The 17,091-nt window shown below is 36.7% G+C and overlaps 1 long non-coding RNA gene across 2 annotated transcripts in view; it reads right to left on the bottom strand.

The window, feature by feature from the left end:
* The window catches only part of LOC143443675 (uncharacterized), a 36,514-nt gene extending 25,201 nt beyond the window's left edge, over positions 1–11,313 (bottom strand). For both annotated transcript variants that reach the window (XR_013112846.1, XR_013112847.1), the window contains exon 1: positions 11,126–11,313. This is a non-coding gene — a long non-coding RNA (uncharacterized LOC143443675). The remainder of the gene's footprint in view (positions 1–11,125) is intronic.
* Between the last annotated feature and the right edge of the window lie 5,778 nt (positions 11,314–17,091).

Raw genomic sequence — 17,091 nt, 5'->3', positions numbered from 1 at the left:
CCTTGCTTTATCAGTGAAATATATTATCAGAATTATTTGACCTGTTCAACTATAAAATTTTCACAGATGATACTTATCCTCTGGAAAGCAGTAAGGTTGGGGGAAACTGATCCTCAGAAGACACATACAGTCCAGTGAAATTTTAAGAGCAAAATAAGTGAAAGCAGACAAGGTTATATAAATGTGACTCTGTGTTTTCAAAAGGATGAAACACTTGTATAACATAGATTATTTTGAGAGCTCAGAAGTCATCAGACAATGAGAGGTCTAACTGTATTGGCTTAGAGATTTGTAAACATCTTGGAGATCTAGCTCAGCCTTTGTCAGTCACTGATAGAAAACCGGAAGTCCATAGAGAATCATTACACCATCCAGGTTCATAGAGAGTCATAGCATTTCCAAAGGAGCAACCTTTCTTGGTCCTTAACCAAGGTGTTTCCTAGTTGTTGAATAAGCATAATGAGAACCAGACATGAGGATTTTGAAAGACTCTTAAGAAATTGACCAGGGTTCTGGAAAAACAGCAATAAAAATGTCCAAGTGTGTGATACTGACTATGTAATTATCTGCAGTGGGAGAGTACTGGTCGGTAATGAATGAAAGAAGCCAACGATAACAAATGAAAGACAAACCTCATTGAAACAATATCACACACATTTGTAATGCTTGGGATAAAATAATAAGATGAGACCTAATTTTCATACTTTTTAATATACTCTATAATAAAAATGTGATGTCTGAATAAACAGGTTTGTCTACAAAATATATCTAAAAATAATCTAAAATTTGCTGTGCATCAATAATACAGTTTTTAAAAGAAACATTGTAATTACCCTGTACATCTAGCATAAATAAAATGAGTGATTATGTTTACTGGTGCTTGTGATAAACTCTGAATAGAAGATAGAAAAGAATGGAGCCTTTCATGTGCCTCGTTCTGGTCTCTGGGTCATGTGAGGCCATTGTCTTGAGTCAATATTAATTACTGGATACTAATTACCCAATGTTGGAATAACATGCAGTTTATAAATGGATGCTGAAGACAGTCTGCACAAATACCCACCTTAAGTATCTGAGCCAGGTACCTCAGTTATATGTCTCTTCCATCTAAGTGTTAAGATTTTTGGCTTAAGTTGTAAATTTCTGCAGACATGTCCTCATATACTTTTTCAAAAGTAGTTTATTTACTAAGGAATCTACAAAAGAAAATAATTCATCTTACCTATGTGTATTAATGTTCTCCAACTTAGGTTTTGTGAACGAGAAGACATTAAGTGATGACAGAGGTTTATGCTCTAAAGGCTAGGTGCAAAATGATCCCTGACAAGTCTGCATCAGATACACCGCCATATGGTGAATGTAAATCTCTGACAACACACACAAATAGGAAACATTTCCAGAAATGCATTCATTTCTTTTCTTAAAGGTCGGCACGTCACTCAAAATGGAGAAACCAAAAAATAATGCCAATGTTAATGTTCCTTTCCATGACTATATTTGCTGAATTTCCTTCACATACCCAGCTGAGCATAGTTCTAAGAGTTTCTCAGAGTATTTTAAAATAAAGCATCCTTACAGATGGCTCGGGGAGTGTGGAAGGTGAATGCATTGATGCATGGAGATGACTCTAAGACATGGTTCTTTATAAAAGGAGGGGAATGTGGTAAACAGGATGCCAAAGCATGATGTCATAGCCTTGTTACCCACACCTTATGCAACATGAAGACATAGTGTAAAGGACTGGCTTGTACAGGCTCTGCAGAAAGGGAAGCTAGACATAGGTTTTCCCAGTGTCAGCCATCAAAGCCAAAAGAAAACTCTTTCATCATCTTACCACAATTGTCACCATATTATATACGTAAACGAAGATTTCATTGAGATCATTGTGCCCTCTCACCTTCCTTGATTTTAAGATGAGTTTTAAGTGGGCTAACTAGGAATTTTACACCTGACATCTCATTTTTTTTAACAGCTTCTGACATATAACCAATAAACTATGACAATGCAGCTATGAAAGATTTTTTTCCTTAATTATTTGGAGTAAAAAAAACCCAAAATACTAAAAATTGTAAATCTTTGAAGTAGAAACAAGAATCTAAATATTATTTTGCCATTAATGTCCTGTGCAATTTGAAGTACTTTAAAATTAAATTTAAGTTGGTTCTCTATTTTTCTAGCCATAAGGAACATTTGTATATGACTCTGCCAATGAAATTTTAAAGTCAGGTTTTTGGTCAAAAATCAGAGATTTAATTTTCCTTAAAATTCAAAAATACATTTAAAATGAGTGAACTTAGATCATGTAGAGTGTTGCCTGCTAAATAAAGACTTTTTTTTTTTTCAGAAAAAATAATACAACATTCTAAATCTTTAAAATGTGGTTTTAATACCTAACTTCCTCTCTCTCTTTGTTCTATGTTTGAGTTTGGAGCCATCTCATGCTTCATACATGCAATCAATCATTAATTTTTAGACTTATCAAATATAATACAGATAACTATAATTTATAAAATTCCATAGATAAAAGTTTTCCAATGTTTTAGAAAATGGTATTGTTTTGGTTTTTATCTCTCTTTTAGTTCCACGTTATAAAACAAAATCAATATTTTAAGAGTAAGCAATGTAAGAGTATGCTTAGAGCACGCCTAAGTATAAAGATTTAAGAGAAATACTTATACAAAAATATCTATACTCCCTACCAAGAGACGTAGTTTGGGTAGAAGAAGCTATTTTAGATATGTTCACAAAAAATCACACAGTTACACTGTAGTAATTTGTTTTAGATTCAAGTTATACTGAACAACCTCAGTTATAGCTGAAAGAACGGCCACACTCACTGCTTAGTGACTACAAAGGAAGTGGATCTAAGTTTACAGAGCTTGGAAAAATGTTCCCACAACATTTTTCAACTGTGTATTTTTTTTGTATTTTTTAACATTCAACATATTTTGCTCATTCAAGACTGGAAGTTTTCTCATAGTGTCCAATAATGGCCAAGCACTTGCACAAATGTTGCACCTGGAACAGAGAGGAATGAAAGGGGGCAAAGGTCAAAACCAGGCCTTAATAAGCATTGACTAAACAGACTTCAGACTTAGTGAAAAGTCCAGACGCCCCCTGCAGCGTCATCTTACATCTGATTTTTTCTCTTTCAACATGGAGTATAATCCATAAATACAACCAAATCACTGGCAGCTTAGCCTCTGGTTTTAGTTTAGTTTTTATCTTCCAGAGGCTCCACCCCCCCTTTGCAAAGATTTAAAAATTTAACCCTTTGCATTCCCCCTATTAACCAATGAATGTCACTGTTAGCTTACATCCATCTGTAACTCTTTCCAGGACAAGAGACACCTTAAAGTCTTTCCTAAGCAGAGTGCTGGCTGAGGGATTCCTTTTTACCTAAAACATTTTGAGTAATATTCTGGTAAATGACTAATGGATCAAGACAATCAAACTACACAATCAGCAAAAAGTGTGTCTTTCATGCATATTCCACTGTGGTGGATTTAAATGAACATTTAAAACCTTAAAAGGAATTGTCTTTCTCTCACATACTATCACAGAGAAGTTAAATTTGCATATGAGTTTCTATATGTGTATGTGAGTGTTGAAATATTCATATTCGGAGACTCATAACTTCAGGTTAGATGACACAGTTTGTCCTGATAATTTTATTGGTTTAATCTCATTGTTGCATGCTATAGTATCTCTCCTTTAACCTTTATTTTCAAAATATGAAGTTGTGCTTCTCTTAAACCTTCATTTTCCTCCAGGAAATATACTTTGTCAAGGGGAGAACACAAGAATAAACTGGGCATCCACCTTCAACTTATTAAACGAGAGATCTCCTCCACTTGGAGGTGGGCTCACTGCAGGAGCTACACATGAGAGGCATAGAGGCAAATTCGGTGGCTTGTTAATTACGACATTGCAGATTTTCAGGATGCCAGAGACATCTGCATGAGCCTCTATATTTATCCTCACATCTATTCATATAGCACCACTTCCTTTACAGCTAAGGATATAAAATTAGAAAACAATACAAGAGCGCATTAGTATGTGTATAACCCATAAGCCTCTCAATGAAGAATGAGGCAAACGGTCACTGGGCACTAATGGCTGAGTGCACAGCAGACTGGAGGGGAGGCATTGGCTGTACAAGAGAGGTTAAGCCGAAGAAGGCTCCTAAGCAAGCAAACCAGAACAAACAGTGTTCAAGGAGAGCTGAAGGGGGGCCTGGGTTTCCTATGGATTCATATCACGGAGTCATTCCCACAGTTTCACAAGACAGGAAAGGGGCCATAGAGAGGGCAGACATTTTGCACAGCTGCAAAGATTCCATAACTGTCCATAATCTTTCCTGGATTTTTTTTTTTTTACCAAAATGAAAATTAGTATTCATGAAGCAAAAGTAGAATGGGAATCTCAACCACAAACCTACAAAAATGAAAAACAGTAATACTCACTTAGCTTAATGAGACGTAGAGTTATTGTTGCATTAAATACTTTTGATCAGCCTTGATCTCACAGAATCAAGACCTGCTTAGTAGCCAATGGTAATACAGAGAAGAAGAAATTAGAAGTAGCTTAGAGCCATCATCCTTATTTAAAACTGTATCTTGATTATTTAGTATGAATGATGAAAAATTTCAATATCAATTTAATTTAATAATACCCATGATCCCATTCTCCATTATTTTCTATAGCCTGGATATGAGTTATGATTTAGATAAACTCTGTGGCTCTAAAGGTAAAGATAAGGGGTAGCTGTTTATAAATTAAATTATTAGATGACACTTTACTTCCATTTTTATTGTTAGATGACAGTTTTGATCTCTTAAGATTTTAAACATAGTCACATAGGGTAAGACAGAATTGGGTAAATCAGAGCAGTAGACACACATATGTAATTGGTTTTTCCAGTTCTAAGTCATTAAAAAATTTTAATACGAGAATTAAATATTTAAGCCTGTGAGCTACTTAAAGACATGATGAGAATCTACAGTCTAATGTATGCAAACACAAGTTGGCTCACACAATGTTAAATTAAGATATAAGAACTTTAATTTTCCCAAGGTTCATGAAGAATTGACTTCATGTGTTAGTGGCTGAGAGCACAGACTTTAGAACTGTAAATTCCATGGGCAATCCATGTATAACTCTGATGCAAAATATCTAATGAACGTTAGCATTCCTAAGATGCATTTTTTTCAAACATTTGAATGAACGTGGGTTTTGATAAAGCATCTTCTTGTTTTAGACAGTCAGTGTATTTGTTACATACTATGTTGGCCACATCCCAAATAATCAGTATAACCTTGAATCCAGGGCCAGCACTGCTATAGAGCCTCTACAGGATTTTTCAGTTGCACCAATAATTGATATGTATTTTCTTAATTTCTATCTAGTTTTAAAATGTGTACCTTGAATTCAACTTTTCTTCTAAGTTTTTATGTCAAAATAATGTCAGTATCTCACAGGTTTGCCATTCCAAAACTGTACTGTTAGAACAGAGCACTTTTAACTGCGAAAAAATATAAAAATAATTATTTGAGTCAAGAATTTATTCAAAAGAGAGTCTGAATATAGTTTAGTGGTTGAATGTGTGCTTGGCACATTAGGCCTTGGGTTCAAGCCTCAGCACCACTACATCCCTAAAATGAACTTGACAACAACAAAAAAATATGGGTGCCTACCAAAGTAGGTATCTACTTTCAAAGCATATATAACTAACTGAACTATATATTATATTTACCTATATAATATATAATTCATAGAACTATATATTATGTACATACATATATACATACATGTCTCATCTTTTATTTCCAGTATTATTGCTAGTAAAACATAAATAAACGTCAAGGAAAATATTTTTCATTTCTTATCATTCATATACAATAAATACAAAATCTTGATATTTCCATAAAAAATTGAAAATGCATACAGATCTACAAATATATATTCTATATACATATGATGTAATAATTTACTTAAGCAATGAGAAACATAAATATGATATTCCATCTTCCTATCTCAATTCAACTGTTATGGTTCTATTTTAAGGTACTTCTTAAAAAAACAACACTGTGTAAGTGCATGACAATTTTTTTTTGATTTTTATGCTTAAACAAAAGAATCAGATCAATCAACTAATTCTCGATGAAGAATAATAGTGCAATTATTTTAATTTTAAGCATTTTCAGTATTCTCAGCTAGTTTGGATTGGCTAGCAAGGGTAAAATACAAAGACAGAACTGAGGCAGAGACTTACAATGCCTCCAGTGATTTCTGTCCCGGCCCTTCCTCTGCACATGGTCAATTAGAATTGAAAATCCTGTGCTGATTTCATTCGCTGGAATTTTTAAGCAGGTCAGGAAGAAAGATGTTATTGAAAGGAAGAGTCTCATCTAAATAAGAAAGGAGTGTGTGGCCATCTGGTCCTAGCTATATGTATAAAAAGTTACTTCAGCTGAACTAAGGATTGCTGTTTTAAAAGATGTGCCAAAAATCAACCCAAAATCTATTCAAAGTAAAAAAAAATATATATGTATATATCCTAAATGTTTCTTTTTAAACCTCTAAAGATGCATTTGGTTCATTTCCTATCTGTGATTCATGAGTCTGTCTGACCCCATCGTCTCCCTGAGCCTGAGTAGGTTGCAAGCAGAGGGTCAGTCAATCACTTCCCGTACCCTCTGCCTTCATGAGGCATCTAACAAAACAGGGGCTCTTTTGCAAGTTATAAAAATAACTGTGATAGTCTTCATTCAGGTTAATTTTGAGTTTAGCATGTGTCCAGATTGGAGGAAGAAAATTTGGAGCATAAAGCAGCAGAACCAGTTCCCCTTCTTAGCTACTGCAACCAGAGTTTCCTTCACTCTCTGAACGCTGCTTGGGCATCTGTGCACAATAATTTGTAGCCTTCAACCTACAGGCTAAGCTTTAAAACACACACACACACACACACACACACACACACACACACATCTTTCTCTTCATGAAGAGATTATGACTGCAGAGTATACTTTTAGGAGTAACTGGCTGCTCAGAAACACAGTCTGGTTCTGTAGTAATTTTTGCTCTGTTCTCCAAATTTAGATTGAAGGTTTTGAGTTATGAAAGTAGTGTGTGTGTGTGTTGTGTGTATTATGCATAACAATTATCTCACCAATAAACTAATTTATTCAGTACCTGAGCATGATCCTCACTTAGAAGAATCACAACCAGTGGATCTTGCTACCCAGAGTTCATTGTATTAAAAGTACAGTCACACTCTAAAACATTTCAAACGCTCTCGTATGATTATAAGAATTAATTGTGACCACAAGTCTATATTCTAATGTATATGTTAAATATAATCCATATATGGTCACAACCCTCAGTTGATGCTGAGGCCAGAGGAGCATAGCCAGCAAAATCTAAAACAAAAAGACTAAGAGTAAGAATATTCTGTGATGGCCAAGGCTCTCGATGCATACCTGACGTGAAAGAACACGGGTTGTTTTCTGCTTGGGTACATCTATCTCCTGTTTGTTCTGCCATTTCCAATAAACCATTACCATTGTGTAAGGAGAATGAACTATAGGAAATTGTTCTTTCGTAGTTATGTTCTGAAACACCATTTGTTCTTGAATGGGCCTTACATAGTCCAACTATTTCAATCAACTCCATTATCTTCTTGTCTTTGAAAGATGCCTTTCTAGTAACCTGTATCCCCAGAGGGCAATGTCAGGTCTGGCTTTCAGAAAGTAGGATGGAATCAAAAACGGTTTGTTCATTTTTCTCTCTTGGATAAAGAAATTAAATTATTTTTTATCAGGCCAGAACTTCAGTGTGTGTTGGAAGGGATTGCTTACATAAAAATAGGAAGCCATGACTCAGAAAAGTTATTTACTTGTTTACTGCAGTGTTACACCATAGAAATACCAGTCAACTTATATAGATTATTTTTGTAAGTACAAAATGTGTCAATTCTTCAACTGTATGCTTTTCTGAACAATAATCAAATGAGGCAATATTTTTTTATTCTCCTGTTTAAAATAATCACATGATACATTGGCAGATAAATCCGCTGTTGTGCTGATACATTAGTGCAATTGTTCACAGACACGTGCTTTGAAAATCTTTTCTAAATTAGAAGTACAAAGAGTGAATTTCAAAGCTTACAAAACTGAATACCAAATGCCAGGCATGTCTGAGCTAGCAAATATATCATATTATTAATAAGTTACATATCAAAACTTGATAGCTAAGGTGTAGAATGAACATAGATTTTTCTTCATTACTATCTCAAATTCAATCATATAGTGTGGTAAAAGTAATTATCTTTCTTCCATTTGACATAAGAAAATAAAATAATATCATATGTATGTTAATAAAGACCTGAACACTTGTTTGGTGAGTGACTCTTTAGAGAAGACCCACAAAGTAGAAATTAAAAATATAGAGTAAACTCCTACACAAACACTGAATCCAAGTTTCATATAATGCAGATACATACTCACAAAGGCACAAAATGGGCATCACTTCAAAACCATTTGTATAAATGATTCGTTCCTTGAGGAATTTTAATAGTAAAAAACATATAACATTAATAGCAAATGACAAATACCAATTCATAAGGACTATTACTTTTGTAAAATCTTGAGCCAAATTATTTTAAAATGCTTTTCATTTCATCTATTCATATTGAAATTCAGCCACCTCTGACATGTATAATCAGCATATTAATAAGGCGTCCTAGAACCACAGATCTCTGACTGACTACATATATCATGACAAACACACCCATACTGCTCCGTAAACACATCTTCAAGAGAGAGAGAGAGAGCTCCGAATAAAAGACTGCTTTCCTGTGGGTGTTGGTTAACCCCGCAAACACTTGAACTTCCTATGGGCACACACCCAGCAGACTCTGGCGTCTAGGTGATTGAAAATGTTGCCCACAAAGGCGAAATTTCATCTGTGATGACATCACCGACTAACCTGGGCTTGTTGTGAGTGATGTGTTTTTCTGGCTGATGTATGCGTCTTATGTGTGTGTGTGTGTGTGTGTGTGTGTGTGTGTGTGTGAGAGAGAGAGAGAGAGAGAGAGAGAGAGAGAGAGAGAGAGAGAGAATGCGAAAAAGACACAGAGGCAAACAGAATGATGCTTACAGAACGGCACCCCGCAAAACCCTCTGCAGCCCTCAACAAGGCTTGTAAGAACCTTTCCACAGACCTCCGACTTTTCCCCCTCAATCTTATATAGCTTAAGTTTGTTCAAAAATGCATTCCCTGCACCAGCGAATTGTTTCATTTAGTTAACACACTGTGAATCCTCAAATATTCTGCCAGGATCCGTGGAGATGGGATTTCCACACCAAATGAGGCGTGTGCTTCTATGCGAAATGGTGCAGGAGTTGCAGTGTCCCTGGAGACCTGCCTTCGAGTGCTTGAGACATCTCGGGTTTAAAGGTAACGAAAGGGTTAAAAATTGAGTCTGTCTAGGGTAGGAGAAAGGGGATATTGTTGTCTTTAATCTTTCCGCAGTATGTGTACGACTTCCATCCAGGATCTGCACATAGTGGTGGAAAAGGCTCTCGGCATGCATTGCGTGCAAGCTCCTTGATTGTAGAAGGGGGGTGGGGGGGGGGGACCTGGCTGGAGTCCAGACAGGCTGGAGCTCTGTTGATCATTATGTCTAGCCTTCAGGTGTCTCAGCGCACAGTGGGCGGCAGTGGGGGAGGTGTAGATAACATGAGAGAGCAGACAAAGAAAAACTGGTGTATTTTTAAAAGATTATGTGAAATTTCTTGCTCAAGCCTTCTTACAAAAAAGATTCCTAGTGTCTTGGACTTTTATAATTACAGCACAGGCTCAGCTCTGGCACCTCTCTAAGCCATAATTAGTTATGTCTGGAGCCTCTGAATAATTCCTTTCAATAATTGATGGAGTTAATATTCTCTTTTAAAAATGGGGAGGGCAGCGTGTTCTTCTAAACTCTCTTTCTGTCAGAGTCTTTGTTGTTCAGAATCCTCATCAGTCATAATCACACCGATCTGATTTGCAGTTTCATTTCTTATGAGACTAAACATAACTTTTTAAAGATTTGGATGAATCTAGAAGGAAAGACATAACGCATTGCTGGATCACCCTAGCTATGAAAAGAAACCAGTAACAGGAATAATCTCTACCATTTGTTTTCAATTACTGTATAAATGTTTTTAAAAATGCTGCTTTGAATGTCACTTCTGTTTAAAACTCCATCAAAAAAAAAAAAAAAATCTTACCATAAATACAACTTAGATGCTAGCTATAGCCTTGCGTCCTCCAGCAGGAAGGCATTCTAAATTGTTTTATTCTTTGAGGATTCTTCTATGAAGAAGCTTCGGCATGCTTCCTCCCCACCCCCCACATCCTCACCCCACCCTATTAGGAATTTAAAAAAAAAAAAATCTTTATATGGAGGCCTGGCTCCTAAGGCAGAAAGCTATCTTTTCCTTCTCCACACTGGCCACTTTCAGCTGCCGTCACTCGTGCCCGGACCTCGTTCCACATTTTGTGGGCAAAACACAAAACCCAGTTCAGTCTCTGTCATTATTGGAAAATTTAAAACACTTCAAAAATGAATCAAAAGAAAGCCCTGGCTTGAAGCCATTGTTCAGATTTAAGAGCTATTTTGTCTCCAAGTGTCTTTAGCAGTCTTTCATGGCTAATTATAATAACTGTCAGATGTCTGGAAAGTGTGGGATGCCCTAGTCAGTGGAGTCAGCAAAGTTTGCCTTTTATTTTTCCTGGGGACAAATCAAATCTGATTAGACATAAAGAGCGAAAAGAAGGGAACTAAGGACATATGTGTGTGCCTTCATTTTTTTTTCCTATGAACAAAGCAGCATGCTGTAGCAGTGTCCCAGTGCGGAGCCTCCTACAGCTACTCTTCAGAAAGCCTGACTTTTCTTCTTAATTCTTTATCTTTCACAGAAGAAAGCATGCAACAAATGTTCCCGGTATAGTTCCCTGCCCTTCGGCTACCTTTCAAACTACACATAAGAAGATTCCCTGGCAAATCTTCGAGTATTTTGTGCTTCTGGCAGAAAACTATTTTAATCAGCACACTTGACGGAAAGAAATGTATACTTACAATTTCCAAATGCTGTTTCTTGTTCTAGTTCCTCGTCCCTGCAAGCGAAGCAGAGGCTTCTCTCCCGGACAAACTGCGGTGCAGGTGCAGAGTCTTGTTTGCATGCCCAGGGAGGGGGAGAAGCATTTCCTAAAGTCACTCGGAACTCGGCCACTTGTACTCAGACATCCCTGCTCCACCGTACTATCTGCAGTTCTGAATTGAACTAAATTAGAGCCCATGCGAAAGGCAGGGGCAGGCAGTCATGTGAGAGGCACGCAGCCATCCTATTGGCCACAGAGCCATAGCCTAGGCATTCTGCCTTTTCCACTATTGGTGAAGAGTTAAAACTGAAAGCATCTAGATCCTCCTCTCCTGCCTATTTTGTCCTTTATGTGTGGAAGAATGACTGTAGGATTTCACAGTGACAGAATCAGTTAGGAGCCACTGAAGTCACCCTCCCAGAGACTGTGAGAGGGGGTAGGAAGCTTAGCTTTTGCACGATTTTTTTTCCCCTTTCATCCCCTTGACCTGCAATTTTGTGTGTGATTTGCCTTCAAGAAAATAGGAGTTGTCGTTGCTCTTCCCTGAGCTCCAGTGATGCTAGAAATAAATTATCAGTGCCTCCCTTTGCAGAATTTATCAAGTTGAGGAGCACAGGATCAAGGTCTTCCAATGATAAGTTTTCTGATTTTATTTTGAAAACTACGAAGGCTTAAGTGCAGTTCTAAATCAACATACTGCATACTGAATTATTCATTAGTGACACTGGCAACAGAATTAAGGTTTTTGTTTTTGTTGTTTTTTTTTTTGTTGTTTTTTTTTTGAGTTGTTAGTTCATTTTGGAGAAGACCAAAAGAAAAGTAATGTTGAGAAATATCAAAAAAAAGCAAAATACCAGAGAAATGAAATCAGGAACCCAGACTAAGTCGGTTAACGAGGAGGAGGAAATACATTCTTCTCCCTCAAATCCCATGTTTAATTACCTCTTTAAGCAACATAAAATGTCCATAAAACTTGGAGACAAACTGTATTTTCCAGTTATTCGGCGAATATTTACACACCAGGGTTCTTAAAACACCTGAGATATTTGTCAAGACTTAAAGGTTAAGGTCCCGTAAAGATCGTCAAATCCCACTCTCTCAATACCGAAGCGGGCCTGACAAATAATAGCTGCCTTGTAACACTAACGCAGAGTTAAGCCAACGGAAAGCAATCTTGCTGCAACATCATCCTGCCCTTGCTGACAGTACCTCCTAAGAGCCAGTCACTCTTAAATTTAATCAGTCTTTAGGATAACCCAGTCTCTTTTACTGCTTTCATTTCTCAATGAGAAACTCACTCTTTCCCCACAATGACATCTTTTGGATCTTTCCCCATTGTTTATGCCTCCATGAATAATTACGTCATTTATGGACACCTTACTTTATGTCAGGGACATAACAAGACTTCACATCTCGTTAGTCCACCTCCACAACTGTAACTGAGTGTGCTTTTTGCTTGTAATACATTTTATTAATATTTTGAGAAATTCTTAGGATATGATTTGATCATATTCACCCTCTAGCCTGCCACCTAACTCCTCACCAGTCTACCCCCATCATTTGTGTCCCTTTCTGTTGTTTTCTGTCCTTAAACAACCCACCCAGTCCAATTTATTCACTGGTACAGGGCCATCCACCGGAGCACAGTTGACCTACCAGCAGCCACACCCTTAAAAATAACACCCGACTTTGGGTTGCCCTGAAGTTGTCAGCTGTAGCTGTTGCTCACACTTCAGAGATGAAGAAATGAGCTTCGAGCTACTCAAGGTCCTGGAGCTGGTAGCTGGTGCCCTGTGGTACTCATTGATTTACATGTACAAACTCTCATTCTTCTATAGAGACAACAGGAGTTTTCCCAAGGTATCCACAAGCTTCATTTGCCTTGATTATTTCCTTCCCGGTATAACATATTTGAATATGTACGCATAACTATGGGATATTCACTATTTTTCATCAATATATGCTAGGTTCAGATCCAGGTTATACTGTAAAGTGGACCATAATGGACTGGAAACACAGATTAAGGACAACTGTGGAACCATGCTTATATGTTTACATGAGTCCAGCAAAAAGGTTCATACTGTAGCTTACAGTCGCAGGAGCTTGAATGTTTTCTATGGTGTTGTTCTGGCCCTTGGAAGTACTACTACCGATCCAAATGGTGGAATGCAGTGCTTAGTAGGACAGCAAGCCCTAGAAACTTTCAAAATGGGGGTCAAAGGGTCCATCTCAACCTGGAAAATTCAGAGTCCAGCCCCACCCCCTGCACTCTTTCAAATAGGAAAATTAAATGCCTCTGTGCTACTAAATCTCACCTATACAACCCAGTCTTTCAAATAAGTCCTCTTCTTTGAAATATTTTGAAGCTCACTGCTTCTTGTCGTTGGAAGTCTTCTTCCTTTTGTTGTCCTAGATTCCTATTTTTCTTTATTTCCAAAGATTTTTTTTGTTGTTGTTCATTTCATGTGGCTTGTTTCCTCTGGTTTCTTTACAGATATGTATTTTGTAGTCTCCTACATGGTTTCAGTTTTTACTCCACAGATTTTAGCATATGAACAGATGGCACTTGTGCATGCTGAACTAAAGCAGACTGAGTGCAGGATCTGATGAAGAGGAAAAGCTCTGTTTCCCATTCACCACAGGGCTGTCAATTACAATGTGATACTGAAGATTGGTTTCCATTTACCACACAGGCTGCACACTGAAACTGTAGATCTTGTAGACCACACAACATCCTTCCCTTCGGATGTCTCAATCCTATGAACACAACACTTTCAACATCAAAGTGGCTGTTTCTTCCTTGAATTGTGCAATATCTCAATGAGAATATCAGTGTCTACCAGAAAGGCAGGGTGACATGGTACTAAGATCAAATGTTTCTTCTCCAGATGTCTTCGTACTTAGATAACTAGCATACCTTACACATCTCTTGACTTGCTCTGTCCCATTCCAGATGAATGTTCTGAATTATGCGTTTTGATTAGGATTAGCTCTCCTCTTGCCCCCAGCCATATAGAACACCACTCCCTTGTCTCTTGGTAGCAATGAAAATGGCAATAGCACCAATAAATTCATTTAATGATGAGGTGTTTTTCTCAAAATTTCAAAGTCATATGGATGTGCCTTTGAAATGTACTCAGATAAACTTTTTAAAAAGTCTTACTCCTATATAAAATATAGGAGTAATATATTAACACACATATAAAAATATGTGTGTTAAAGGCGATAGTTTCCGCTTCCAAGATGCAGAAGGAAATCTATTGGAAAAGGAATGTTTTTGATGGCAGAATTGGACATACTAAGTGTAATGCTACCAAATAATTCCAGATACAGAACATGTTGTGAATCCTGAAATGTCTCCAAGTAACCACACTTTTCAATAATAGTTTATTATATTTACACAGGAGTCACTACATTTCAAGGCCCTTTAACATGCATGTCCTATTTATACAATATCAAACAATCAAGATGGAGATATAAGCATTATCCAATTAATACAAGAAAACTGAAACCTGGAAATTTTTATGGCATCTAGAAATCACAACATAGAAACAGCTTTATGTCTCTGTATCCCCAACACTTAAGGCTACAGTAAGGACAGAATATTCAGTATTTTACACATGCAAACAACTTACTTGATTAAGAATTGAATCATGGTCTTAAACTTTCATTTCATGGAAAAAGATTCATGGAAGTTTCTGCCTCTCACACATTTATATTCAGATTGTTTTGTTACAAAATTAGCTCTTGGTGGTAATTTTGTTTGTGATGGGTGGTCTGAGCCTTGGGTGGGAAAATTGGGATCAGATGAAAATTAGCTATCTGAACAGGAAGTTTCTTAGCCACTCTGAATTTACAATATGCACACATTGGGAAGTGTGGCCAGATCACAGAGAGATGAGCCACGCACACTACATACAAAGTCTCTTCCGTTTTCGTTAAATGCTAAATGTCAAATATTTCAGGGAAACTTAGGGTTTTTTTTTTTTTTTTTTTTTTTTTTTTTACCTTGAAATAGCTAAAATGCTTTTAATTTTTCTTGGCTTATTATTTTCTCTGGAGTACTAAGAGTACATTTCTTACAAGTAAGCAAAAAGCAAAAGTTAAATAATTTAGACAATGAAAGTTAGCCAAATATACACATGGTTTATACAGGGCAAAGCCAATAACTCAATATTTTGATTTTTCATTTTCATGTGGCTGTTTTGGCACCAGGTAGAATAGAGAAAATAAGCAATCGGACCAACTGCTATGTTAATCTTTCAGTTCCAAACCCTCTGCTGATTTAGAGGCAAAGTTTATTTCCTGTTTTTCTTTGATTGTAGAAAAGCAGCTTGTTAGAGGTAAGTTAACCAACATAAAGTGACATCATTGCTTCATCAGATTAACAACACTCTTATTTTTAGACAAAATAACAATTATTTTATAGGAGTTAGATTCTCACTTGTCAATGCACCATGCTTTGATATTCACATACAGAAATGCTTCAAATCATGGTACCATGAAGGATTGGAAGTCATGTTAAAATTATGCCTGTTTTTTATAATAGTCTGGAGTATGGCCTTAGACTCTTCATAGTAAAAGTCCTAAGTGCTGTTGATGCCTCTGGTCAACTGGCTTCCTTCATGCACTAAGCCCTGACAGTTATACTAGGACATAGCATTAAAATCTAGCACCATGCTGGCCATGGAACTGTCCTCCCATGGAGAGAACTTCTCTCAGTACTTCCATTTGTTTACCTTTCCCTCTTTTCCAACTGTCACTCTCTCTCCTTGCTATGCCACAACTTGCTCTCAAAGAACAGAATATGGCATGTCATTCACTCATTTAACTTCAAGGGATACCTCTGAATGGGATCCAGAAAGTTTCACCCATTTATTCCTAACATACCACCAAACTGAATCCATAACAACTCAGCTGTCTGCCTCCGCACACAACCCCAATATACACCCAGCTTTCTGCTAGCTATTCTGTTTGTCTATTCCAGGTTATCCTGCTTCAATTTTAACCATGGTCCCATTTTTTGAACTCTTGAGTCATTTGTTTCTTTCTTTCTTTTTTTTTTTCTCAATAACTGATACTTTGGGCTTAGCAGTGTGTGCTTTTAATCTTTTGTGTGGTATTATCATTTTTGCCTAAACCAAAATTGAGATTAACCTGTTGCTTCTCTGAAACATTTGAGTAATGTTCTGCTGGACTTGATAGGTTATTAACAGTCCCTAGGATCACTGTCTTCCTAGACAGAATTCTTACGGGCAGGTACAATGACATACAATAAATCTTCCATCTGTGTAGCCACTGGGAAAATTAAAGGCAATGTGACACTTGGAGAGAAGAAAATGGTAAGAGTAAAATAATTTTGTAATCCTTAAGTTAATGCTATGAAGTACCTCTTTCCTGCCTTCTGCTTTGGGCACTTGTGTTTCTTCTGACAGGACAGGTAGAGTTGATTACAATGGTCCAGATTCTCAGGGTCTAAGAATGTTCATATGTTTGTGACCCAATGACATGGCAAGGCTGAAATATTATAAACACTACTTGGGAGTTGTGTATACTCATGGAAAGTTCTACTGAATCTTTTATTTTATTTTATTTTATTTTATTTTATTTTATTTTTTACTTTTAGGGTCTTTATTTGACAAAGGTTTCTTTTACATTTCTTACTTGTCTTAGAAAATATTCCAGAGGTCATGATAACAGCTGACTTGACATTTTGTTTAATGGTAGCTAGCATCTAACAGTCAAGTAACTTTTAAAAAAATTAGCTACTGACCACGAAAAAAAAAAAAAGGTGAAATAGCAGAAGACATAAGAGGCAACGTTTTATTCTGTGACTTGAACTTCTTAACTTAGATAAATCCATGCCATCCTGGCCATAGCCAGTATTTATCGAAGTCTCCATTATGAAAAATGTTCAACTTAACAGACAGCCTTGCAGTTCTC

This window comes from Arvicanthis niloticus, chromosome 10 (genome assembly GCF_011762505.2).
Source record: "Arvicanthis niloticus isolate mArvNil1 chromosome 10, mArvNil1.pat.X, whole genome shotgun sequence".
NCBI classification, from domain to species: Eukaryota; Metazoa; Chordata; class Mammalia; order Rodentia; family Muridae; genus Arvicanthis; species Arvicanthis niloticus.
The sequence above is the reverse complement of the archived record's forward strand: the minus strand, read 5'-3'. Positions and strand labels throughout refer to the sequence as shown.